Source organism: Mixophyes fleayi, chromosome 10 (assembly GCF_038048845.1).
Source record: "Mixophyes fleayi isolate aMixFle1 chromosome 10, aMixFle1.hap1, whole genome shotgun sequence".
Classification (NCBI taxonomy): Eukaryota; Metazoa; Chordata; class Amphibia; order Anura; family Limnodynastidae; genus Mixophyes; species Mixophyes fleayi.
Window position 1 is genome coordinate 19,580,022 of NC_134411.1, and position 25,435 is coordinate 19,605,456.

The following is a 25,435-nucleotide window of genomic DNA, read 5'->3' on the forward strand; positions in this document are numbered from 1 at the left end:
AGTCAGAGTTCTCCATTTGACTATATTCTATTTGCCATTCCAATATCAGCTGTTTTTTTTGCTGTACGAAGCATTGAAGTAAAAGGCTAAGCCCCGAGGAAGACTGCATTTGAACAATGTGGGAAGCACACAATATATAGATAGTTGACCGCATTAAATATTTGGCAATCTAATCCTTGCAGAACACCTCTTAACACTCAATTTAAACTTAAATAAAATAAAAATGCAGGAAACTGTTTAACTCTTAAATGAATAACTTTTAATTATGTGAATTGTCTTCTCATACTTATTAAAGAGCTTCAATATAAATTGACTCTTAAGCATGTCTTTGCTTTGTAAACCTGTTTTCCACTTCCACTTACCATATGTTTCTTAACTACTGCCATCATGGTCAACCCTCCCAGATACATCTTCATGTCACAAATATCTGTTCAATCTCATGGCTTTTTCCGATATTGATATATCAGGGTTTCAATACATATTTGCCAGGAATGAGTTGAATGAAAAGACTGAGAGTGAAATGTTTCAAATTGAGAAAGGAGAATATGAGGCTTATATGAGAAAGAAGAGATAATGACATTTTTAGTTTTACACTCTATTTTACCAGCTGTTTATTTGCCTACATTTCTATCTCATCATTTGATAATTTCTGTATTGCATCAGAAATAAGACTGTTGCAGCCATGACTCTGCTTCAACATAACTCTCTTGATTGCAGTGCGTTAAGTATTTCCAGAAAAAATGGCTTCATGTTTCTTAAGCAAGCTTTGAGATAAATGCTAATTTTGCTTTTATCATTTTCAGTCAGAGTTCTCCATTTCACTATATTCTATTTGCCATTCCAATATCAGCTGTTTTTCTTGCTGTACGAAGCATTGAAGTAAAAGGCTAAGCCCCGAGGATGACTGCTTTTCACCAATGTGGGAATCACACAATATATAGATAGTTGACCGCATTAAATATTTGGCAATCTAATCCTTGCAGAACACCTCTTAACACTCAATTTACACTTAAATAAAATAAAAATGCATGAAACTGTTTAACTCTTAAATGAATAACTTTTAATTATGTGAATTATCTTCTCATACTTATTAAAGAGCTTCAATATAAATTGACTCTTAAGCATGTCTTTGCTTTGTAAACCTGTTTTCCACTTCCACTTACCATATGTTTCTTAACTACTGAGATCATGGTCAACCCTCCCAGATACATCTTCATGTCACAAATATCTGTTCAATCGCATGGCTATTTCCGATATTGATATATCAGGGTTTCAATACATATTTGCCAGGAATGAGTTGAATGAAAAGACTGAGAGTGAAATGTTTCAAATTGAGAAAGGAGAATATGAGGCTTATATGAGAAAGAAGAGATAATGACATTTTTAGTTTTACACTCTATTTTACCAGCTGTTTATTTGCCTACATTTCTATCTCATCATTTGATAATTTCTGTATTGCATCAGAAATAAGACTGTTGCAGCCATGACTCTGCTTCAACATAACTCTCTTGATTGCAGTGCATTAAGTATTTCCAGAAAAAATGGCTTCATGTTTCTTAAGCAAGCTTTGAGATAAATGCTAATTTTGCTTTTATCATTTTCAGTCAGAGTTCTCCATTTCACTATATTCTATTTGCCATTCCAATATCAGCTGTTTTTCTTGCTGTACGAAGCATTGAAGTAAAAGGCTAAGCCCCGAGGATGACTGCTTTTCACCAATGTGGGAATCACACAATATATAGATAGTTGACCGCATTAAATATTTGGCAATCTAATCCTTGCAGAACACCTCTTAACACTCAATTTACACTTAAATAAAATAAAAATGCATGAAACTGTTTAACTTTTAAATGAATAACTTTTAATTATGTGAATTATCTTCTCATACTTATTAAAGAGCTTCAATATAAATTGACTCTTAAGCATGTCTTTGCTTTGTAAACCTGTTTTCCACTTCCACTTACCATATGTTTCTTAACTACTGAGATCATGGTCAACCCTCCCAGATACATCTTCATGTCACAAATATCTGTTCAATCGCATGGCTTTTTCCGATATTGATATATCAGGGTTTCAATACATATTTGCCAGGAATGAGTTGAATGAAAAGACTGAGAGTGAAATGTTTCAAATTGAGAAAGGAGAATATGAGGCTTATATGAGAAAGAAGAGATAATGACATTTTTAGTTTTACACTCTATTTTACCAGCTGTTTACAGAATTAATGAGACACTAGTCTTATCAGGACTCTTATGAGCCTTTAACAAAGAAATGTATTTTTAGCTGTCCTTTCACTTACAAAGCAGCAAAGGTTTCATGTGGTGCTGTGGCTTAGTTGGTTAAAGCGCCTGTCTAGTAAACAGGAGATCCTGAGTTCAAATCTCAGCAGTGCCTTTATTTGCCTACATTTCTATCTCATCATTTGATAATTACTGTATTGCATCAGAAATAAGACTGTTGCACCCATGACTCTGCTTCAACAAAATGCTCTTGAATGCAGTGCATTAAGTATTTCCAGAAAAAATGGCTTCGTGTTTCTTAAGCAAGCTTTGAGATAAATGCTAATTTTGCTTTTATCATTTTCAGTCAGAGTTCTCCATTTGACTATATTCTATTTGCCATTCCAATATCAGCTGTTTTTTTTGCTGTACGAAGCATTGAAGTAAAAGGCTAAGCCCCGAGGATGACTGCATTTGAACAATGTGGGAAGCACACAATATATAGATAGTTGACCGCATTAAATATTTGGCAATCTAATCCTTGCAGAACACCTCTTAACACTCAATTTAAACTTAAATAAAATAAAAATGCAGGAAACTGTTTAACTCTTAAATGAATAACTTTTAATTATGTGAATTGTCTTCTCATACTTATTAAAGAGCTTCAATATAAATTGACTCTTAAGCATGTCTTTGCTTTGTAAACCTGTTTTCCACTTCCACTTACCATATGTTTCTTAACTACTGCCATCATGGTCAACCCTCCCAGATACATCTTCATGTCACAAATATCTGTTCAATCTCATGGCTTTTTCCGATATTGATATATCAGGGTTTCAATACATATTTGCCAGGAATGAGTTGAATGAAAAGACTGAGAGTGAAATGTTTCAAATTGAGAAAGGAGAATATGAGGCTTATATGAGAAAGAAGAGATAATGACATTTTTAGTTTTACACTCTATTTTACCAGCTGTTTATTTGCCTACATTTCTATCTCATCATTTGATAATTTCTGTATTGCATCAGAAATAAGACTGTTGCAGCCATGACTCTGCTTCAACATAACTCTCTTGATTGCAGTGCGTTAAGTATTTCCAGAAAAAATGGCTTCATGTTTCTTAAGCAAGCTTTGAGATAAATGCTAATTTTGCTTTTATCATTTTCAGTCAGAGTTCTCCATTTCACTATATTCTATTTGCCATTCCAATATCAGCTGTTTTTCTTGCTGTACGAAGCATTGAAGTAAAAGGCTAAGCCCCGAGGATGACTGCTTTTCACCAATGTGGGAATCACACAATATATAGATAGTTGACCGCATTAAATATTTGGCAATCTAATCCTTGCAGAACACCTCTTAACACTCAATTTACACTTAAATAAAATAAAAATGCATGAAACTGTTTAACTCTTAAATGAATAACTTTTAATTATGTGAATTATCTTCTCATACTTATTAAAGAGCTTCAATATAAATTGACTCTTAAGCATGTCTTTGCTTTATAAACCTGTTTTCCACTTCCACTTACCATATGTTTCTTAACTACTGAGATCATGGTCAACCCTCCCAGATACATCTTCATGTCACAAATATCTGTTCAATCGCATGGCTTTTTCCGATATTGATATATCAGGGTTTCAATACATATTTGCCAGGAATGAGTTGAATGAAAAGACTGAGAGTGAAATGTTTCAAATTGAGAAAGGAGAATATGAGACTTATATGAGAAAGAAGAGATAATGACATTTTTAGTTTTACACTCTATTTTACCAGCTGTTTACAGAATTAATGAGACACTAGTCTTATCAGGACTCTTATGAGCCTTTAACAAAGAAATGTATTTTTAGCTGTCCTTTCCTTTACAAAGCAGCAAAGGTTTCATGTGGTGCTGTGGCTTAGTTGGTTAAAGCACCTGTCTAGTAAACAGGAGATCCTGAGTTCAAATCTCAGCAGTGCCTTTATTTGCCTACATTTCTATCTCATCATTTGATAATTTCTGTATTGCATCAGAAATAAGACTGTTGCACCCATGACTCTGCTTCAACATAACGCTCCTGATTGCAGTGCGTTAAGTATTTCCAGAAAAAATGGCTTCATGTTTCTTAAGCAAGCTTTGAGATAAATGCTAATTTTGCTTTTATCATTTTCAGTCAGAGTTCTCCATTTGACTATATTCTATTTGCCATTCCAATATCAGCTGTTTTTTTTGCTGTACGAAGCATTGAAGTAAAAGGCTAAGCCCCGAGGATGACTGCATTTGACCAATGTGGGAAGCACACAATATATAGATAGTTGACTGCATTAAATATTTGGCAATCTAATCCTTGCAGAACACCTCTTAAAACTCAATTTACACTTAAATAAAATAAAAATGCAGGAAACTGTTTAACTCTTAAATGAATAACTTTTAATTATGTGAATTGTCTTCTCATACTAATTAAAGAGCTTCAATATAAATTGACTCTTAAGCATGTCTTTGCTTTGTAAACCTGTTTTCCACTTCCACTTACCATATGTTTCTTAACTACTGCCATCATGGTCAACCCTCCCAGATACATCTTCATGTCACAAATATCTGTTCAATCTCATGGCTTTTTCTGATATTGATATATCAGGGTTTCAATACATATTTGCCAGGAATGAGTTGAATGAAAAGACTGAGAGTGAAATGTTTCAAATTGAGAAAGGAGAATATGAGGCTTATATGATAAAGAAGAGATAATGACATTTTTAGTTTTACACTCTATTTTACCAGCTGTTTACAGAATTAATGAGACACTAGTCTTATCAGGACTCTTATGAGCCTTTAAAAAAGAAATGTATTTTTAAATGTCCTTTCCCTTACAAAGCAGCAAAGGTTTCATGTGGTGCTGTGGCTTAGTTGGTTAAAGCGCCTGTCTAGTAAACAGGAAATCCTGAGTTCAAATCTCAGCAGTGCCTTTATTTGCCTACATTTCTATCTCATCATTTGATAATTACTGTATTGCATCAGAAATAAGACTGTTGCACCCATGACTCTGCTTCAACATAACGCTCCTGATTGCAGTGCGTTAAGTATTTCCAGAAAAAATGGCTTCATGTTTCTTAAGCAAGCTTTGAGATAAATGCTAATTTTGCTTTTATCATTTTCAGTCAGAGTTCTCCATTTGACTATTTTCTATTTGCCATTCCAATATCAGCTGTTTTTTTTGATGTACGAAGCATTGAAGTAAAAGGCTAAGCCCCGAGGATGACTGCATTTGACCAATGTGGGAAGCACACAATATATAGATAGTTGACCGCATTAAATATTTGGCAATCTAATCCTTGCAGAACACCTCTTAAAACTCAATTTAAACTTAAATAAAATAAAAATGCAGGAAACTGTTTAACTCTTAAATGAATAACTTTTAATTATGTGAATTGTCTTCTCATACTTACTAAAGAGCTTCAATATAAATTGACTCTTAAGCATGTCTTTGCTTTGTAAACCTGTTTTCCACTTCCACTTACCATATGTTTCTTAACTACTGCCATCATGGTCAACCCTCCCAGATACATCTTCATGTCACAAATATCTGTTTAATCTCATGGCTTTTTCCGATATTGATATATCAAGGTTTCAATACATATTTGCCAGGAATGAGTTGAATGAAAAGACTGAGAGTGAAATGTTTCAAATTGAGAAAGGAGAATATGAGGCTTATATGAGAAAGAAGAGATAATGACATTTTTAGTTTTACACTCTATTTTACCAGCTGTTTACAGAATTAATGAGACACTAGTCTTATCAGGACTCTTATGAGCCTTTAACAAAGAAATGTATTTTTAAATGTCCTTTCCCTTACAAAGCAGCAAAGGTTTCATGTGGTGCTGTGGCTTAGTTGGTTAAAGCGCCTGTCTAGTAAACAGGAGATCCTGAGTTCAAATCTCAGCAGTGCCTTTATTTGCCTACATTTCTATCTCATCATTTGATAAATACTGTATTGCATCAGAAATAAGACTGTTGCACCCATGACTCTGCTTCAACATAACGCTCCTGATTGCAGTGCGTTAAGTATTTCCAGAAAAAATGGCTTCATGTTTCTTAAGCAAGCTTTGAGATAAATGCTAATTTTGCTTTTATCATTTTCAGTCAGAGTTCTCCATTTGACTATATTCTATTTGCCATTCCAATATCAGCTGTTTTTTTTGCTGTACGAAGCATTGAAGTAAAAGGCTAAGCCCCGAGGATGACTGCATTTGAACAATGTGGGAAGCACACAATATATAGATAGTTGACCGCATTAAATATTTGGCAATCTAATCCTTGCAGAACACCTCTTAAAACTCAATTTAAACTTAAATAAAATAAAAATGCAGGAAACTGTTTAACTCTTAAATGAATAACTTTTAATTATGTGAATTGTCTTCTCATACTTACTAAAGAGCTTCAATATAAATTGACTCTTAAGCATGTCTTTGCTTTGTAAACCTGTTTTCCACTTCCACTTACCATATGTTTCTTAACTACTGCCATCATGGTCAACCCTCCCAGATACATCTTCATGTCACAAATATCTGTTTAATCTCATGGCTTTTTCCGATATTGATATATCAAGGTTTCAATACATATTTGCCAGGAATGAGTTGAATGAAAAGACTGAGAGTGAAATGTTTCAAATTGAGAAAGGAGAATATGAGGCTTATATGAGAAAGAAGAGATAATGACATTTTTAGTTTTACACTCTATTTTACCAGCTGTTTACAGAATTAATGAGACACTAGTCTTATCAGGACTCTTATGAGCCTTTAACAAAGAAATGTATTTTTAAATGTCCTTTCCCTTACAAAGCAGCAAAGGTTTCATGTGGTGCTGTGGCTTAGTTGGTTAAAGCGCCTGTCTAGTAAACAGGAGATCCTGAGTTCAAATCTCAGCAGTGCCTTTATTTGCCTACATTTCTATCTCATCATTTGATAAATACTGTATTGCATCAGAAATAAGACTGTTGCACCCATAACTCTGCTTCAACATAACTCTCTTGATTGCAGTGCGTTAAGTATTTCCAGAAAAAATGGCTTCATGTTTCTTAAGCAAGCTTTGAGATAAATGCTAATTTTGCTTTTATCATTTTCAGTCAGAGTTCTCCATTTGACTATATTCTATTTGCCATTCCAATATCAGCTGTTTTTCTTGCTGTACGAAGCATTGAAGTAAAAGGCTAAGCCCCGAGGATGACTGCATTTGACCAATGTGGGAATCACACAATATATAGATAGTTGACCGCATTAAATATTTGGCAATCTAATCCTTGCAGAACATCTCTTAACACTCAATTTACACTTAAATAAAATAAAAATGCAGGAAACTGTTTAACTCTTTAATGAATAACTTTTAATTATGTGAATTGTCTTCTCATACTTATTAAAGAGCTTCAATATAAATTGACTCTTAAGCATGTCTTTGCTTTGTAAACCTGTTTTCCACTTCCACTTACCATATGTTTCTTAACTACTGCCATCATGGTCAACCCTCCCAGATACATCTTCATGTCACAAATATCTGTTCAATCTCATGGCTTTTTCCGATATTGATATATAAGGGTTTCAATACATATTTGCCAGGAATGAGTTGAATGAAAAGACTGAGAGTGAAATGTTTCAAATTGAGAAAGGAGAATATGAGGCTTATATGAGAAAGAAGAGATAATGATATTTTTAGTTTTACACTCTATTTTACCAGCTGTTTACAGAATTAATGAGACACTAGTCTTATCAGGACTCTTATGAGCCTTTAACAAAGAAATGTATTTTTAAATGTCCTTTCCCTTACAAAGCAGCAAAGGTTTCATGTGGTGCTGTGGCTTAGTTGGTTAAAGCACCTGTCTAGTAAACAGGAGATCCTGAGTTCAAATCTCAGCAGTGCCTTTATTTGCCTACATTTCTATCTCATCATTTGTTAATTTCTGTATTGCATCAGAAATAAGACTGTTGCAGCCATGACTCTGCTTCAACATAACTCTCTTGATTGCAGTGCGTTAAGTATTTCCAGAAAAAATGGCTTCGTGTTTCTTAAGCAAGCTTTGAGATAAATGCTAATTTTGCTTATATCATTTTCAGTCAGAGTTCTCCATTTGACTATATTCTATTTGCCATTCCAATATCAGCTGTTTTTTTTGCTGTACGAAGCATTGAAGTAAAAGGCTAAGCCCCGAGGATGACTGCATTTGACCAATGTGGGAAGCACACAATATATAGATAGTTGACCGCATTAAATATTTGGCAATCTAATCCTTGCAGAACACCTCTTAACACTCAATTTACACTTAAATAAAATAAAAATGCAGGAAACTGTTTAACTCTTAAATGAATAACTTTTAATTATGTGAATTGTCTTCTCATACTTATTAAAGAGCTTCAATATAAATTGACTCTTAAGCATGTCTTTGCTTTGTAAACCTGTTTTCCACTTCCACTTACCATATGTTTCTTAACCACTGCCATCATGGTCAACCCTCCCAGATACATCTTCATGGCACAAATATCTGTTCAATCTCATGGCTTTTTCCGATATTAATATATCAGGGTTTCAATACATATTTGCCAGGAATGAGTTGAATGAAAAGACTGAGAGTGAAATGTTTCAAATTGAGAAAGGAGAATATGAGGCTTATATGAGAAAGAAGAGATAATGACATTTTTAGTTTTACACTCTATTTTACCAGCTGTTTACAGAATTAATGAGACACTAGTCTTATCAGGACTCTTATGAGCCTTTAACAAAGAAATGTATTTTTAGATTTCCTTTCCCTTACAAAGCAGCAAAGGTTTCATGTGGTGCTGTGGCTTAGTTGGTTAAAGCGCCTGTCTAGTAAACAGGAGATCCTGAGTTCAAATCTCAGCAGTGCCTTTATTTGCCTACATTTCTATCTCATCATTTGATAATTACTGTATTGCATCAGAAATAAGACTGTTGCACCCATGACTCTGCTTCAACATAACGCTCTTGATTGCAGTGCGTTAAGTATTTCCAGAAAAAATGGCTTCATGTTTCTTAAGCAAGCTTTGAGATAAATGCTAATTTTGCTTTTATCATTTTCAGTCAGAGTTCTCCATTTGACTATATTCTATTTGCCATTCCAATATCAGCTGTTTTTTTTGCTGTACGAAGCATTGAAGTAAAAGGCTAAGCCCCGAGGATGACTGCATTTGACCAATGTGGGAAGCACACAATATATAGATAGTTGACCGCATTAAATATTTGGCAATCTAATCCTTGCAGAACACCTCTTAACACTCAATTTAAACTTAAATAAAATAAAAATGCAGGAAACTGTTTAACTCTTAAATGAATAACTTTTAATTATGTGAATTGTCTTCTCATACTAATTAAAGAGCTTCAATATAAATTGACTCATAAGCATGTCTTTGCTTTGTAAACCTGTTTTCCACTTCCACTTACCATATGTTTCTTAACTACTGCCATCATGGTCAACCCTCCCAGATACATCTTCATGTCACAAATATCTGTTCAATCTCATGGCTTTTTCCGATATTGATATATCAGGGTTTCAATACATATTTGCCAGGAATGAGTTGAATGAAAAGACTGAGAGTGAAATGTTTCAAATTGAGAAAGGAGAATATGAGGCTTATACATACTTGCCAACATTTTTTTTTCCTTTTCCGGGAGATGCCGGCTGGGACGTGGGCGTGCAGGGGGCGGGGCTGCGAAATCGCGTCATTTTGGCCCCGCCCCCGTGACGGAATGATGCAAATCGCGTCATTTTACAGTGGGGGCGGGGCTAAACGCCGCGATTCCGGGTGAATCGCGGCGTTTAAACTAAATTTTTCCCCCTTCCTTTCAGGGAGATTGCCACACTCGTCCGGGAGACTCTTGCAAAATGCGGGAGTCTCCCGGACAATCCGGGAGAGTTGGCAAGTATGGGCTTATATGAGAAAGAAGAGATAATGACATTTTTAGTTTTACACTCTATTTTACCAGCTGTTTACAGAATTAATGAGACACTAGTCTTATCAGGACTCTTATGAGCCTTTAACAAAGAAATGTATTTTTAGCTGTCCTTTCCCCTACAAAGCAGCAAAGGTTTCGTGTGGTGCTGTGGCTTAGTTGGTTAAAGCGCCTGTCTAGTAAACAGGAGATCCTGAGTTCAAATCTCAGCAGTGCCTTTATTTGCCTACATTTCTATCTCATCATTTGATAATTACTGTATTGCATCAGAAATAAGACTGTTGCACCCATGACTCTGCTTCAACAAAATGCTCTTGATTGCAGTGCATTAAGTATTTCCAGAAAAAATGGCTTTGTGTTTCTTAAGCAAGCTTTGAGATAAATGCTAATTTTGCTTTTATCATTTTCAGTCAGAGTTCTCCATTTGACTATATTATATTTGCCATTCCAACATCAGCTGTTTTTCTTGCTGTACGAAGCATTGAAGTAAAAGGCTAAGCCCCGAGGATGACTGCATTTGACCAATGTGGGAATCACACAATATATAGATAGTTGACCGCATTAAATATTTGGCAATCTAATCCTTGCAGAACACCTCTTAACACTCAATTTATACTTAAATAAAATAAAAATGCAGGAAACTGTTTAACTCTTAAATGAATAACTTTTAATTATGTGAATTGTCTTCTCATACTAATTAAAGAGCTTCAATATAAATTGACTCTTAAGCATGTCTTTGCTTTGTAAACCTGTTTTCCACTTCCACTTACCATATGTTTCTTAACTACTGCCATCATGGTCAACCCTCCCAGATACATCTTCATGTCACAAATATCTGTTTAATCTCATGGCTTTTTCCGATATTGATATATCAAGGTTTCAATACATATTTGCCAGGAATGAGTTGAATGAAAAGACTGAGAGTGAAATGTTTGAAATTGAGAAAGGAGAATATGAGGCTTATATGAGAAAGAAGAGATAATGACATTTTTCGTTTTACACTCTATTTTACCAGCTGTTTACAGAATTAATGAGACACTAGTCTTATCAGGACTCTTATGAGCCTTTCACAAAGAAATGTATTTTTAGCTGTCCTTTCACTTACAAAGCAGCAAAGGTTTCATGTGGTGCTGTGGCTTAGTTGGTTAAAGCACCTGTCTAGTAAACAGGAGATCCTGAGTTCAAATCTCAGCAGTGCCTTTATTTGCCTACATTTCTATCTCATCATTTGTTAATTTCTGTATTGCATCAGAAATAAGACTGTTGCAGCCATGACTCTGCTTCAACATAACTCTCTTGATTGCAGTGCGTTAAGTATTTCCAGAAAAAATGGCTTCGTGTTTCTTAAGCAAGCTTTGAGATAAATGCTAATTTTGCTTTTATCATTTTCAGTCAGAGTTCTCCATTTGACTATATTCTATTTGCCATTCCAATATCAGCTGTTTTTTTTGCTGTACGAAGCATTGAAGTAAAAGGCTAAGCCCCGAGGATGACTGCATTTGACCAATGTGGGAAGCACACAATATATAGATAGTTGACCGCATTAAATATTTGGCAATCTAATCCTTGCAGAACACCTCTTAACACTCAATTTACACTTAAATAAAATAAAAATGCAGGAAACTGTTTAACTCTTAAATGAATAACTTTTAATTATGTGAATTGTCTTCTCATACTAATTAAAGAGCTTCAATATAAATTGACTCTTAAGCATGTCTTTGCTTTGTAAACCTGTTTTCCACTTCCACTTACCATATGTTTCTTAACTACTGCCATCATGGTAAACCCTCCCAGATACATCTTCATGTCATAAATATCTGTTCAATCTCATGGCTTTTTCCGATATTGATATATCAAGGTTTCAATACATATTTGCCAGGAATGAGTTGAATGAAAAGACTGAGAGTGAAATGTTTCAAATTGAGAAAGGAGAATATGAGGCTTATATGAGAAAGAAGAGATAATGACATTTTTAGTTTTACACTCTATTTTACCAGCTTTTTACAGAATTAATGAGACACTAGTCTTATCAGGACTCTTATGAGCCTTTAACAAAGAAATGTATTTTTAGATTTCCTTTCCCTTACAAAGCAGCAAAGGTTTCATGTGGTGCTGTGGCTTAGTTGGTTAAAGCGGCTGTCTAGTAAACAGGAGATCCTGAGTTTAAATCTCAGCAGTGCCTTTATTTGCCTACATTTCTATCTCATCATTTGATAATTACTGTATTGCATCAGAAATAAGACTGTTGCACCCATGACTCTGCTTCAACATAACGCTCTTGATTGCAGTGCGTTATGTATTTCCAGAAAAAATGGCTTCATGTTTCTTAAGCAAGCTTTGAGAAAAATGCTAATTTTGCTTTTATCATTTTCAGTCAGAGTTCTCCATTTGACTATATTCTATTTGACATTCCAACATCAGATGTTTTTCTTGCTGTACGAAGCATTGAAGTAAAAGGCTAAGCCCCGAGGATGACTGCATTTGACCAATGTGGGAATCACACAATATATAGTTAGTTGACCGCATTAAATATTTGGCAATCTAATCCTTGCAGAACACCTCTTAACACTCAATTTACACTTAAATAAAATAAAAATGCAGGAAACTGTTTAACTCTTAAATGAATAACTTTTAATTATGTGAATTGTCTTCTCATACTAATTAAAGAGCTTCAATATAAATTGACTCTTAAGCATGTCTTTGCTTTGTAAACCTGTTTTCCACTTCCACTTACCATATGTTTCTTAACTACTGCCATCATGGTAAACCCTCCCAGATACATCTTCATGTCATAAATATCTGTTCAATCTCATGGCTTTTTCCGATATTGATATATCAAGGTTTCAATACATATTTGCCAGGAATGAGTTGAATGAAAAGACTGAGAGTGAAATGTTTCAAATTGAGAAAGGAGAATATGAGGCTTATATGAGAAAGAAGAGATAATGACATTTTTAGTTTTACACTCTATTTTACCAGCTTTTTACAGAATTAATGAGACACTAGTCTTATCAGGACTCTTATGAGCCTTTAACAAAGAAATGTATTTTTAGATTTCCTTTCCCTTACAAAGCAGCAAAGGTTTCATGTGGTGCTGTGGCTTAGTTGGTTAAAGCGGCTGTCTAGTAAACAGGAGATCCTGAGTTTAAATCTCAGCAGTGCCTTTATTTGCCTACATTTCTATCTCATCATTTGATAATTACTGTATTGCATCAGAAATAAGACTGTTGCACCCATGACTCTGCTTCAACATAACGCTCTTGATTGCAGTGCGTTATGTATTTCCAGAAAAAATGGCTTCATGTTTCTTAAGCAAGCTTTGAGAAAAATGCTAATTTTGCTTTTATCATTTTCAGTCAGAGTTCTCCATTTGACTATATTCTATTTGACATTCCAACATCAGATGTTTTTCTTGCTGTACGAAGCATTGAAGTAAAAGGCTAAGCCCCGAGGATGACTGCATTTGACCAATGTGGGAATCACACAATATATAGTTAGTTGACCGCATTAAATATTTGGCAATCTAATCCTTGCAGAACACCTCTTAACACTCAATTTACACTTAAATAAAATAAAAATGCAGGAAACTGTTTAACTCTTAAATGAATAACTTTTAATTATGTGAATTGTCTTCTCATACTTATTAAAGAGCTTCAATATAAATTGACTCTTAAGCATGTCTTTGCTTTGTAAACCTGTTTTCCACTTCCACTTACCATATGTTTCTTAACTACTGCCATCATGGTCAACCCTCCCAGATACATCTTCATGTCACAAATATCTGTTCAATCTCAAGGCTTTTTCCGATATTGATATATCAGGGTTTCAATACATATTTGCCAGGAATGAGTTGAATGAAAAGACTGAGAGTGAAATGTTTCAAATTGAGAAAGGAGAATATGAGGCTTATATGAGAAAGAAGAGATAATGACATTTTTAGTTTTACACTCTATTTTACCAGCTGTTTACAGAATTAATGAGACACTAGTCTTATCAGGACTCTTATGAGCCTTTAAAAAAGAAATGTATTTTTAAATGTCCTTTCCCTTACAAAGCAGTAAAGGTTTCATGTGGTGCTGTGGCTTAGTTGGTTAAAGCGCCTGTCTAGTAAACAGGAGATCCTGAGTTCAAATCTCAGCAGTGCCTTTATTTGCCTACATTTTTATCTCATCATTTGATAATTACTGTATTGCATCAGAAATAAGACTGTTGCACCCATGTCTCTGCTTCAACATAACGCTCTTGATTGCAGTGCGTTAAGTATTTCCAGAAAAAATGGCTTCATGTTTCTTAAGCAAGCTTTGAGATAAATGCTAATTTTGCTTTTACCATTTTCAGTCAGAGTTCTCCATTTGACTATATTCTATTTGCCATTCCAACATCAGCTGTTTTTCTTGCTGTACGAAGCATTGAAGTATAAGACTAAGCCCCGAGGATGGCTGCATTTGACCAATGTGGGAAGCACACAATATATAGATAGTTGACTGCATTAAATATTTGGCAATCTAATCCTTGCAGAACACCTCTTAACACTAAATTTACACTTAAATAAAATAAAAATGCAGGAAACTGTTTAACTCTTAAATGAATAACTTTTAATTATGTGAATTGTCTTCTCATACTAATTAAAGAGCTTCAATATAAATTGACTCTTAAGCATGTCTTTGCTTTGTAAACCTGTTTTCCACTTCCACTTACCATATGTTTCTTAACTACTGCCATCATGGTCAACCCTCCCAGATACATCTTCATGTCACAAATATCTGTTCAATCTCATGGCTTTTTCTGATATTGATATATCAGGGTTTCAATACATATTTGCCAGGAATGAGTTAAATGAAAAGACTGAGAGTGAAATGTTTCAAATTGAGAAAGGAGAATATGAGGCTTATATGAGAAAGAAGAGATAATGACATTTTTAGTTTTACACTCTATTTTACCAGCTGTTTACAGAACTAATGAGACACTAGTCTTATCAGGACTCTTATGAGCCTTTAACAAAGAAATGTATTTTTAGATTTCCTTTCCTTTACAAAGCAGCAAAGGTTTCATGTGGTGCTGTGGCTTAGTTGGTTAAAGTGCCTGTCTAGTAAACAGGAGATCCTGAGTTCAAATCTCAGCAGTGCCTTTATTTGCCTACATTTCTATCTCATCATTTGTTAATTTCTGTATTGCATCAGAAATAAGACTGTTGCCGCCATGACTCTGCTTCAACATAACTCTCTTGATTGCAGTGCGTTAAGTATTTCCAGAAAAAATAGCTTCGTGTTTCTTATGCAAGCTTTGGGATAAATGCTAATTTTGCTTTTATCATTTTTAGTCAGAGTTCTCCATTTGACTATATTCTATTTGCCATTCCAATATCAGCTGTTTTTTTTGCTGTACGAAGCATTGAAGTAAAAGGCTAAGCCCCGAGGATGACTGCATTTGACCAATGTGGGAAGCACACAATATATAGATAGTTGACCGCATTAAATATTTGGCAATCTAATCCTTGCAGAACACCTCTTAAAACTCAATTTAAACTTAAATAAAATAAAAATGCAGGAAACTGTTTAACTCTTAAATGAATAACTTTTAATTATGTGAATTGTCTTCTTATACTTATTAAAGAGCTTCAATATAAATTGACTCTTAAGCATGTCTTTGCTTTGTAAACCTGTTACCTGTTTTCCACTTCCACTTACCATATGTTTCTTAACTACTGCCATCATGGTAAACCCTCCCAGATACATCTTCATGTCATAAATATCTGTTCAATCTCATGGCTTTTTCCGATATTGATATATCAGGGTTTCAATACATATTTGCCAGGAATGAGTTGAATGAAAAGACTGAGAGTGAAATGTTTCAAATTGAGAAAGGAGAATATGAGGCTTATATGAGAAAGAAGAGATAATGACATTTTTAGTTTTACACTCTATTTTACCAGCTGTTTACAGAATTAATGAGACACTAGTCTTATCAGGACTCTTATGAGCCTTTAACAAAGAAATGTATTTTTAGCTGTCCTTTCACTTACAAAGCAGCAAAGGTTTCATGTGGTGCTGTGGCTTAGTTGGTTAAAGCTCCTGTCTAGTAAACAGGAGATCCTGAGTTCAAATCTCAGCAGTCCCTTTATTTGCCTACATTTCTATCTCATCATTTGATAAATACTGTATTGCATCAGAAATAAGACTGTTGCACCCATGACTCTGCTTCAACAAAATGCTCTTGATTGCAGTGCATTAAGTATTTCCAGAAAAAATGGCTTCGTGTTTCTTAAGCAAGCTTTGAGATAAATGCTAATTTTGCTTTTATCATTTTCAGTCAGAGTTCTCCATTTAACTATATTCTATTTGCCACTCCAATATCAGCTGTTTTTTTTGCTGTACGAAGCATTGAAGTAAAAGGCTAAGCCCCGAGGATGACTGCATTTGACCAATGTGGGAAGCACACAATATATAGATAGTTGACCGCATTAAATATTTGGCAATCTAATCCTTGCAGAACACCTCTTAAAACTCAATTTAAACTTAAATAAAATAAAAATGCAGGAAACTGTTTAACTCTTAAATGAATAACTTTTAATTATGTGAATTGTCTTCTCATACTTACTAAAGAGCTTCAATATAAACTGACTCTTAAGCATGTCTTTGCTTTGTAAACCTGTTTTCCACTTCCACTTACCATATGTTTCTTAACTACTGCCATCATGGTAAACCCTCCCAGATACATCTTCATGTCACAAATATCTGTTTAATCTCATGGCTTTTTCCGATATTGATATATCAAGGTTTCAATACATATTTGCCAGGAATGAGTTGAATGAAAAGACTGAGAGTGAAATGTTTCAAATTGAGAAAGGAGAATATGAGGCTTATATGAGAAAGAAGAGATAATGACATTTTTCGTTTTACACTCTATTTTACCAGCTGTTTGCAGAATTAATGAGACACTAGTCTTATCAGGACTCTTATGAGCCTTTAACAAAGAAATGTATTTTTAGCTGTCCTTTCCCTTACAAAGCAGCAAAGGTTTCATGTGGTGCTGTGGCTTAGTTGGTAAAAGCGCCTGTCTAGTAAACAGGAGATCCTGAGTTGAAATCTCAGCAGTGCCTTTATTTGCCTACATTTTTATCTCATCATTTGATAATTACTGTATTGCATCAGAAATAAGACTGTTGCACCCATGACTCTGCTTCAACATAACGCTCTTGATTGCAGTGCGTTAAGTATTTCCAGAAAAAATGGCTTCATGTTTCTTAAGCAAGCTTTGAGATAAATGCTAATTTTGCTTTTATCATTTTCTGTCAGAGTTCTCCATTTGACTATATTCTATTTGCCATTCCAATATCAGCTGTTTTTTTTGCTGTACGAAGCATTGAAGTAAAAGGCTAAGCCCCGAGGATGACTGCATTTGACCAATGTGGGAAGCACACAATATATAGATAGTTGACCGCATTAAATATTTGGCAATCTAATCCTTGCAGAACACCTCTTAAAACTCAATTTAAACTTAAATAAAATAAAAATGCAGGAAACTGTTTAACTCTTAAATGAATAACTTTTAATTATGTGAATTGTCTTCTCATACTTACTAAAGAGCTTCAATATAAATTGACTCTTAAGCATGTCTTTGCTTTGTAAACCTGTTGAATGAAAAGACTGAGAGTGAAATGTTTCAAATTGAGAAAGGAGAATATGAGGCTTATATGAGAAAGAAGAGATAATGACATTTTTAGTTTTACACTCTATTTTACCAGCTTTTTACAGAATTAATGAGACACTAGTCTTATCAGGACTCTTATGAGCCTTTAACAAAGAAATGTATTTTTAGATTTCCTTTCCCTTACAAAGCAGCAAAGGTTTCATGTGGTGCTGTGGCTTAGTTGGTTAAAGCAGCTGTCTAGTAAACAGGAGATCCTGAGTTTAAATCTCAGCAGTGCCTTTATTTGCCTACATTTCTATCTCATCATTTGATAATTACTGTATTGCATCAGAAATAAGACTGTTGCACCCATGACTCTGCTTCAACAAAATGCTCTTGATTGCAGTGCATTAAGTATTTCCAGAAAAAATGGCTTTGTGTTTCTTAAGCAAGCTTTGAGATAAATGCTAATTTTGCTTTTATCATTTTCAGTCAGAGTTCTCCATTTGACTATATTATATTTGCCATTCCAACATCAGCTGTTTTTCTTGCTGTACAAAGCATTGAAGTAAAAGGCTAAGCCCCGAGGATGACTGCATTTGACCAATGTGGGAATCACACAATATATAGATAGTTGACCGCATTAAATATTTGGCAATCTAATCGTTGCAGAACACCTCTTAAAACTCAATTTAAACTTAAATAAAATAAAAATGCAGGAAACTGTTTAACTCTTAAATGAATAACTTTTAATTATGTGAATTGTCTTCTCATACTTATTAAAGAGCTTCAATATAAATTGACTCTTAAGCATGTCTTTGCTTTGTAAACCTGTTTTCCACTTCCACTTACCATATGTTTCTTAACTACTGCCATCATGGTAAACCCTCCCAGATACATCTTCATGTCACAAATATCTGTTTAATCTCATGGCTTTTTCCGATATTGATATATCAAGGTTTCAATACATATTTGCCAGGAATGAGTTGAATGAAAAGACTGAGAGTGAAATGTTTCAAATTGAGAAAGGAGAATATGAGGCTTATACGAGAAAGAAGAGATAATGACATTTTTAGTTTTACACTCAATTTTACCAGCTGTTTACAGAATTAATGAGACACTAGTCTTATCAGGACTCTTATGAGCCTTTAGCAAAGAAATGTATTTTTAGCTGTCCTTTCACTTAGAAAGCAGCAAAGGTTTCATGTGGTGCTGTGGCTTAGTTGGTTAAAGCGCCTGTCTAGTAAACAGGAGATCCTGAGTTGAAATCTCAGCAGTGCCTTTATTTGCCTACATTTCTATCTCATCATTTGATAATTACTGTATTGCATCAGAAATAAGACTGTTGCACCCATGACTCTGCTTCAACAAAATGCTCTTGATTGCAGTGCATTAAGTATTTCCAGAAAAAATGGCTTTGTGTTTCTTAAGCAAGCTTTGAGATAAATGCTAATTTTGCTTTTATCATTTTCAGTCAGAGTTCTCCATTTGACTATATTATATTTGCCATTCCAACATCAGCTGTTTTTCTTGCTGTACGAAGCATTGAAGTAAAAGGCTAAGCCCCGAGGATGACTGCATTTGACCAATGTGGGAATCACACAATATATAGATAGTTGACCGCATTAAATATTTTGCAATCTAATCGTTGCAGAACACCTCTTAAAACTCAATTTAAACTTAAATAAAATAAAAATGCAGGAAACTGTTTAACTCTTAAATGAATAACTTTTAATTATGTGAATTGTCTTCTCATACTTATTAAAGAGCTTCAATATAAATTGACTCTTAAGCATGTCTTTGCTTTGTAAACCTGTTTTCCACTTCCACTTACCATATGTTTCTTAACTACTGCCATCATGGTAAACCCTCCCAGATACATCTTCATGTCACAAATATCTGTTTAATCTCATGGCTTTTTCCGATATTGATATATCAAGGTTTCAATACATATTTGCCAGGAATGAGTTGAATGAAAAGACTGAGAGTGAAATGTTTCAAATTGAGAAAGGAGAATATGAGGCTTATACGAGAAAGAAGAGATAATGACATTTTTAGTTTTACACTCAATTTTACCAGCTGTTTACAGAATTAATGAGACACTAGTCTTATCAGGACTCTTATGAGCCTTTAGCAAAGAAATGTATTTTTAGCTGTCCTTTCACTTAGAAAGCAACAAAGGTTTCATGTGGTGCTGTGGCTTAGTTGGTTAAAACGCCTGTCTAGTAAACAGGAGATCCTGAGTTCAAATCTCAGCAGTGCCTTTATTTGCCTACATTTCTATCTCATCATTTGATAATTACTGTATTGCATCAGAAATAAGACTGTTGCACCCATGACTCTGGTTCAACAAAATGCTCTTGATTGCAGTGCGTTAAGTATTTCCAGAAAAAATGGCTTCATGTTTCTTAAGCAAGCTTTGAGATAAATGCTAATTTTGCTTTTATCATTTTCAGTCAGAGTTCTCCATTTGACTATATTATATTTGCCATTCCAACATCAGCTGTTTTTCTTGCTGTACGAAGAATTGAAGTAAAAGGCTAAGCCCCGAGGATGACTGCATTTGACCAATGTGGGAATCACACAATATATAGATAGTTGACCGCATTAAATATTTGGCAATCTAATCCTTGCAGAACACCTCTTAACACTCAATTTACACTTAAATAAAATAAAAATGCAGGAAACTGTTTAACTCTTAAATGAATAACTTTTAATTATGTGAATTGTCTTCTCATACTAATTAAAGAGCTTCAATATAAATTGACTCTTAAGCATGTCTTTGCTTTGTAAACCTGTTTTCCACTTCCACTTACCATATGTTTCTTAACTACTGCCATCATGGTAAACCCTCCCAGATACATCTTCATGTCACAAATATCTGTTTAATCTCATGGCTTTTTCCGATATTGATATATCAAGGTTTCAATACATATTTGCCAGGAATGAGTTGAATGAAAAGACTGAGAGTGAAATGTTTCAAATTGAGAAAGGAGAATATGAGGCTTATACGAGAAAGAAGAGATAATGACATTTTTAGTTTTACACTCTATTTTACCAGCTGTTTACAGAATTAATGAGACACTAGTCTTATCAGGACTCTTATGAGCCTTTAGCAAAGAAATGTATTTTTAGCTGTCCTTTCACTTACAAAGCAGCAAAGGTTTCATGTGGTGCTGTGGCTTAGTTGGTTAAAGCGCCTGTCTAGTAAACAGAAGATCCTGAGTTCAAATCTCAGCAGTGCCTTTATTTGCCTACATTTCTATCTCATCATTTGATAATTACTGTATTGCATCAGAAATAAGACTGTTGCACCCATGACTCTGCTTCAACAAAATGCTCTTGATTGCAGTGCATTAAGTATTTCCAGAAAAAATGGCTTTGTGTTTCTTAAGCAAGCTTTGAGATAAATGCTAATTTTGCTTTTATCATTTTCAGTCAGAGTTCTCCATTTGACTATATTATATTTGCCATTCCAACATCAGCTGTTTTTCTTGCTGTACGAAGCATTGAAGTAAAAGGCTAAGCCCCGAGGATGACTGCATTTGACCAATGTGGGAATAACACAATATATAGATAGTTGACCGCATTAAATATTTGGCAATCTAATCCTTCCAGAACACCTCTTAAAACTCAATTTATACTTAAATAAAATAAAAATGCAGGAAACTGTTTAACTCTTAAATGAATAACTTTTAATTATGTGAATTGTCTTCTCATACTAATTAAAGAGCTTCAATATAAATTGACTCTTAAGCATGTCTTTGCTTTGTAAACCTGTTTCCACTTCCACTTACCATATGTTTCTTAACTACTGCCATAATGGTCAACCCTCCCAGATACATCTTCATGTCACAAATATCTGTTCAATCTCATGGCTTTTTCCGATATTAAAATATCAGGGTTTCAACACATATTTGCCAGGAATGAGTTGAATGAAAAGACTGAGAGTGAAATGTTTCAAATTGAGAAAGGAGAATATGAGGCTTATATGAGAAAGAAGAGATAATGACATTTTTAGTTTTACACTCTATTTTACCAGCTGTTTACAGAATTAATGAGACACTAGTCTTATCAGGAATCTTATGAGCCTTTAACAAAGAAATGTATTTTTAGCTGTCCTTTCCCCTACAATGCAGCAAAGGTTTCGTGTGGTGCTGTGGCTTAGTTGGTTAAAGCGCCTGTCTAGTAAACAGGAGATCCTGAGTTCAAATCTCAGCAGTACCTTTATTTGCCTACATTTCTATCTCATCATTTGATAATTACTGTATTGCATCAGAAATAAGACTGTTGCACCCATGACTCTGCTTCAACAAAATGCTCTTGATTGCAGTGCATTAAGTATTTCCAGAAAAAATGGCTTTGTGTTTCTTAAGCAAGCTTTGAGATAAATGCTAATTTTGCTTTTATCATTTTCAGTCAGAGTTCTCCATTTGACTATATTATATTTGCCATTCCAACATCAGCTGTTTTTCTTGCTGTACGAAGCATTGAAGTAAAAGGCTAAGCCCCGAGGATGACTGCATTTGACCAATGTGGGAATCACACAATATATAGATAGTTGACCGCATTAAATATTTGGCAATCTAATCCTTCCAGAACACCTCTTAACACTCAATTTATACTTAAATAAAATAAAAATGCAGGAAACTGTTTAACTCTTAAATGAATAACTTTTAATTATGTGAATTGTCTTCTCATACTAATTAAAGAGCTTCAATATAAATTAACTCTTAAGCATGTCTTTGCTTTGTAAACCTGTTTCCACTTCCACTTACCATATGTTTCTTAACTACTGCCATAATGGTCAACCCTCCCAGATACATCTTCATGTCACAAATATCTGTTCAATCTCATGGCTTTTTCCGATATTAAAATATCAGGGTTTCAAAACATATTTGCCAGGAATGAGTTGAATGAAAAGACTGAGAGTGAAATGTTTCAAATTGAGAAAGGAGAATATGAGGCTTATATGAGAAAGAAGAGATAATGACATTTTTAGTTTTACACTCTATTTTACCAGCTGTTTACAGAATTAATGAGACACTAGTCTTATCAGGACTCTTATGAGCCTTTAACAAAGAAATGTATTTTTAGCTGTCCTTTCCCCTACAATGCAGCAAAGGTTTCGTGTGGTGCTGTGGCTTAGTTGGTTAAAGCAGCTGTCTAGTAAACAGGAGATCCTGAGTTTAAATCTCAGCAGTGCCTTTATTTGCCTACATTTCTATCTCATCATTTGATAATTACTGTATTGCATCAGAAATAAGACTGTTGCACCTATGACTCTGCTTCAACATAACGCTCTTGATTGCAGTGCGTTATGTATTTCCTCAAAAAATGGCTTCATGTTTCTTAAGCAAGCTTTGAGATAAATGCTAATTTTGCTTTTACCATTTTCAGTCAGAGTTCTCCATTTGCCATTCCAACATCAGCTGTTTTTCTTGCTGTACGAAGCATTGAAGTAAAAGGCTAAGCCCCGAGGATGACTGCATTTGACCAATGTGGGAATAACACAATATATAGATAGTTGACCGCATTAAATATTTGGCAATCTAATCCTTCCAGAACACCTCTTAAAACTCAATTTATACTTAAATAAAATAAAAATGCAGGAAACTGTTTAACTCTTAAATGAATAACTTTTAATTATGTGAATTGTCTTCTCATACTAATTAAAGAGCTTCAATATAAATTGACTCTTAAGCATGTCTTTGCTTTGTAAACCTGTTTCCACTTCCACTTACCATATGTTTCTTAACTACTGCCATAATGGTCAACCCTCCCAGATACATCTTCATGTCACAAATATCTGTTCAATCTCATGGCTTTTTCCGATATTAAAATATCAGGGTTTCAACACATATTTGCCAGGAATGAGTTGAATGAAAAGACTGAGAGTGAAATGTTTCAAATTGAGAAAGGAGAATATGAGGCTTATATGAGAAAGAAGAGATAATGACATTTTTAGTTTTACACTCTATTTTACCAGCTGTTTACAGAATTAATGAGACACTAGTCTTATCAGGAATCTTATGAGCCTTTAACAAAGAAATGTATTTTTAGCTGTCCTTTCCCCTACAATGCAGCAAAGGTTTCGTGTGGTGCTGTGGCTTAGTTGGTTAAAGCGCCTGTCTAGTAAACAGGAGATCCTGAGTTCAAATCTCAGCAGTACCTTTATTTGCCTACATTTCTATCTCATCATTTGATAATTACTGTATTGCATCAGAAATAAGACTGTTGCACCCATGACTCTGCTTCAACAAAATGCTCTTGATTGCAGTGCATTAAGTATTTCCAGAAAAAATGGCTTTGTGTTTCTTAAGCAAGCTTTGAGATAAATGCTAATTTTGCTTTTATCATTTTCAGTCAGAGTTCTCCATTTGACTATATTATATTTGCCATTCCAACATCAGCTGTTTTTCTTGCTGTACGAAGCATTGAAGTAAAAGGCTAAGCCCCGAGGATGACTGCATTTGACCAATGTGGGAATCACACAATATATAGATAGTTGACCGCATTAAATATTTGGCAATCTAATCCTTCCAGAACACCTCTTAACACTCAATTTATACTTAAATAAAATAAAAATGCAGGAAACTGTTTAACTCTTAAATGAATAACTTTTAATTATGTGAATTGTCTTCTCATACTAATTAAAGAGCTTCAATATAAATTAACTCTTAAGCATGTCTTTGCTTTGTAAACCTGTTTCCACTTCCACTTACCATATGTTTCTTAACTACTGCCATAATGGTCAACCCTCCCAGATACATCTTCATGTCACAAATATCTGTTCAATCTCATGGCTTTTTCCGATATTAAAATATCAGGGTTTCAAAACATATTTGCCAGGAATGAGTTGAATGAAAAGACTGAGAGTGAAATGTTTCAAATTGAGAAAGGAGAATATGAGGCTTATATGAGAAAGAAGAGATAATGACATTTTTAGTTTTACACTCTATTTTACCAGCTGTTTACAGAATTAATGAGACACTAGTCTTATCAGGACTCTTATGAGCCTTTAACAAAGAAATGTATTTTTAGCTGTCCTTTCCCCTACAATGCAGCAAAGGTTTCGTGTGGTGCTGTGGCTTAGTTGGTTAAAGCGCCTGTCTAGTAAACAGGAGATCCTGAGTTCAAATCTCAGCAGTACCTTTATTTGCCTACATTTCTATCTCATCATTTGATAATTACTGTATTGCATCAGAAATAAGACTGTTGCACCCATGACTCTGCTTCAACAAAATGCTCTTGATTGCAGTGCATTAAGTATTTCCAGAAAAAATGGCTTTGTGTTTCTTAAGCAAGCTTTGAGATAAATGCTAATTTTGCTTTTATCATTTTCAGTCAGAGTTCTCCATTTGACTATATTATATTTGCCATTCCAACATCAGCTGTTTTTCTTGCTGTACGAAGCATTGAAGTAAAAGGCTAAGCCCCGAGGATGACTGCATTTGACCAATGTGGGAATCACACAATATATAGATAGTTGACCGCATTAAATATTTGGCAATCTAATCCTTCCAGAACACCTCTTAAAACTCAATTTATACTTAAATAAAATAAAAATGCAGGAAACTGTTTAACTCTTAAATGAATAACTTTTAATTATGTGAATTGTCTTCTCATACTAATTAAAGAGCTTCAATATAAATTG

The 25,435-nt window shown here is 34.3% G+C and overlaps 23 non-coding genes across 23 annotated transcripts; all 23 read left to right on the plus strand.

Moving 5' to 3' along the window:
* Positions 1 to 2,320: 2,320 nt before the first annotated feature.
* TRNAT-AGU (transfer RNA threonine (anticodon AGU)) lies at positions 2,321 to 2,394 on the plus strand. The gene has a single exon. It is a non-coding gene; the product is annotated as a tRNA-Thr (tRNA).
* Positions 2,395 to 4,103: 1,709 nt separating this feature from the next.
* On the plus strand, positions 4,104 to 4,177 carry TRNAT-AGU (transfer RNA threonine (anticodon AGU)). The gene has a single exon. It is a non-coding gene; the product is annotated as a tRNA-Thr (tRNA).
* Positions 4,178 to 5,085: 908 nt separating this feature from the next.
* On the plus strand, positions 5,086 to 5,159 carry TRNAT-AGU (transfer RNA threonine (anticodon AGU)). Its single transcript has one exon. It is a non-coding gene; the product is annotated as a tRNA-Thr (tRNA).
* Positions 5,160 to 6,067: 908 nt separating this feature from the next.
* On the plus strand, positions 6,068 to 6,141 carry TRNAT-AGU (transfer RNA threonine (anticodon AGU)). Its single transcript has one exon. It is a non-coding gene; the product is annotated as a tRNA-Thr (tRNA).
* A 908-nt stretch (positions 6,142 to 7,049) lies between these two features.
* TRNAT-AGU (transfer RNA threonine (anticodon AGU)) lies at positions 7,050 to 7,123 on the plus strand. The gene has a single exon. It is a non-coding gene; the product is annotated as a tRNA-Thr (tRNA).
* A 908-nt stretch (positions 7,124 to 8,031) lies between these two features.
* On the plus strand, positions 8,032 to 8,105 carry TRNAT-AGU (transfer RNA threonine (anticodon AGU)). Its single transcript has one exon. It is a non-coding gene; the product is annotated as a tRNA-Thr (tRNA).
* Positions 8,106 to 9,013: 908 nt separating this feature from the next.
* Positions 9,014 to 9,087, plus strand: TRNAT-AGU (transfer RNA threonine (anticodon AGU)). Its single transcript has one exon. It is a non-coding gene; the product is annotated as a tRNA-Thr (tRNA).
* A 1,206-nt stretch (positions 9,088 to 10,293) lies between these two features.
* Positions 10,294 to 10,367, plus strand: TRNAT-AGU (transfer RNA threonine (anticodon AGU)). Its single transcript has one exon. It is a non-coding gene; the product is annotated as a tRNA-Thr (tRNA).
* Positions 10,368 to 11,275: 908 nt separating this feature from the next.
* On the plus strand, positions 11,276 to 11,349 carry TRNAT-AGU (transfer RNA threonine (anticodon AGU)). Its single transcript has one exon. It is a non-coding gene; the product is annotated as a tRNA-Thr (tRNA).
* Positions 11,350 to 12,257: 908 nt separating this feature from the next.
* On the plus strand, positions 12,258 to 12,331 carry TRNAT-AGU (transfer RNA threonine (anticodon AGU)). Its single transcript has one exon. It is a non-coding gene; the product is annotated as a tRNA-Thr (tRNA).
* Positions 12,332 to 13,239: 908 nt separating this feature from the next.
* Positions 13,240 to 13,313, plus strand: TRNAT-AGU (transfer RNA threonine (anticodon AGU)). The gene has a single exon. It is a non-coding gene; the product is annotated as a tRNA-Thr (tRNA).
* A 908-nt stretch (positions 13,314 to 14,221) lies between these two features.
* Positions 14,222 to 14,295, plus strand: TRNAT-AGU (transfer RNA threonine (anticodon AGU)). The gene has a single exon. It is a non-coding gene; the product is annotated as a tRNA-Thr (tRNA).
* A 908-nt stretch (positions 14,296 to 15,203) lies between these two features.
* TRNAT-AGU (transfer RNA threonine (anticodon AGU)) lies at positions 15,204 to 15,277 on the plus strand. Its single transcript has one exon. It is a non-coding gene; the product is annotated as a tRNA-Thr (tRNA).
* Positions 15,278 to 16,192: 915 nt separating this feature from the next.
* Positions 16,193 to 16,266, plus strand: TRNAT-AGU (transfer RNA threonine (anticodon AGU)). The gene has a single exon. It is a non-coding gene; the product is annotated as a tRNA-Thr (tRNA).
* Positions 16,267 to 17,174: 908 nt separating this feature from the next.
* TRNAT-AGU (transfer RNA threonine (anticodon AGU)) lies at positions 17,175 to 17,248 on the plus strand. The gene has a single exon. It is a non-coding gene; the product is annotated as a tRNA-Thr (tRNA).
* A 756-nt stretch (positions 17,249 to 18,004) lies between these two features.
* Positions 18,005 to 18,078, plus strand: TRNAT-AGU (transfer RNA threonine (anticodon AGU)). The gene has a single exon. It is a non-coding gene; the product is annotated as a tRNA-Thr (tRNA).
* Positions 18,079 to 18,986: 908 nt separating this feature from the next.
* Positions 18,987 to 19,060, plus strand: TRNAT-AGU (transfer RNA threonine (anticodon AGU)). Its single transcript has one exon. It is a non-coding gene; the product is annotated as a tRNA-Thr (tRNA).
* A 908-nt stretch (positions 19,061 to 19,968) lies between these two features.
* Positions 19,969 to 20,042, plus strand: TRNAT-AGU (transfer RNA threonine (anticodon AGU)). Its single transcript has one exon. It is a non-coding gene; the product is annotated as a tRNA-Thr (tRNA).
* Positions 20,043 to 20,950: 908 nt separating this feature from the next.
* TRNAT-AGU (transfer RNA threonine (anticodon AGU)) lies at positions 20,951 to 21,024 on the plus strand. Its single transcript has one exon. It is a non-coding gene; the product is annotated as a tRNA-Thr (tRNA).
* A 907-nt stretch (positions 21,025 to 21,931) lies between these two features.
* TRNAT-AGU (transfer RNA threonine (anticodon AGU)) lies at positions 21,932 to 22,005 on the plus strand. The gene has a single exon. It is a non-coding gene; the product is annotated as a tRNA-Thr (tRNA).
* Positions 22,006 to 22,912: 907 nt separating this feature from the next.
* On the plus strand, positions 22,913 to 22,986 carry TRNAT-AGU (transfer RNA threonine (anticodon AGU)). Its single transcript has one exon. It is a non-coding gene; the product is annotated as a tRNA-Thr (tRNA).
* An 892-nt stretch (positions 22,987 to 23,878) lies between these two features.
* On the plus strand, positions 23,879 to 23,952 carry TRNAT-AGU (transfer RNA threonine (anticodon AGU)). The gene has a single exon. It is a non-coding gene; the product is annotated as a tRNA-Thr (tRNA).
* A 907-nt stretch (positions 23,953 to 24,859) lies between these two features.
* On the plus strand, positions 24,860 to 24,933 carry TRNAT-AGU (transfer RNA threonine (anticodon AGU)). Its single transcript has one exon. It is a non-coding gene; the product is annotated as a tRNA-Thr (tRNA).
* Positions 24,934 to 25,435: the final 502 nt, after the last annotated feature.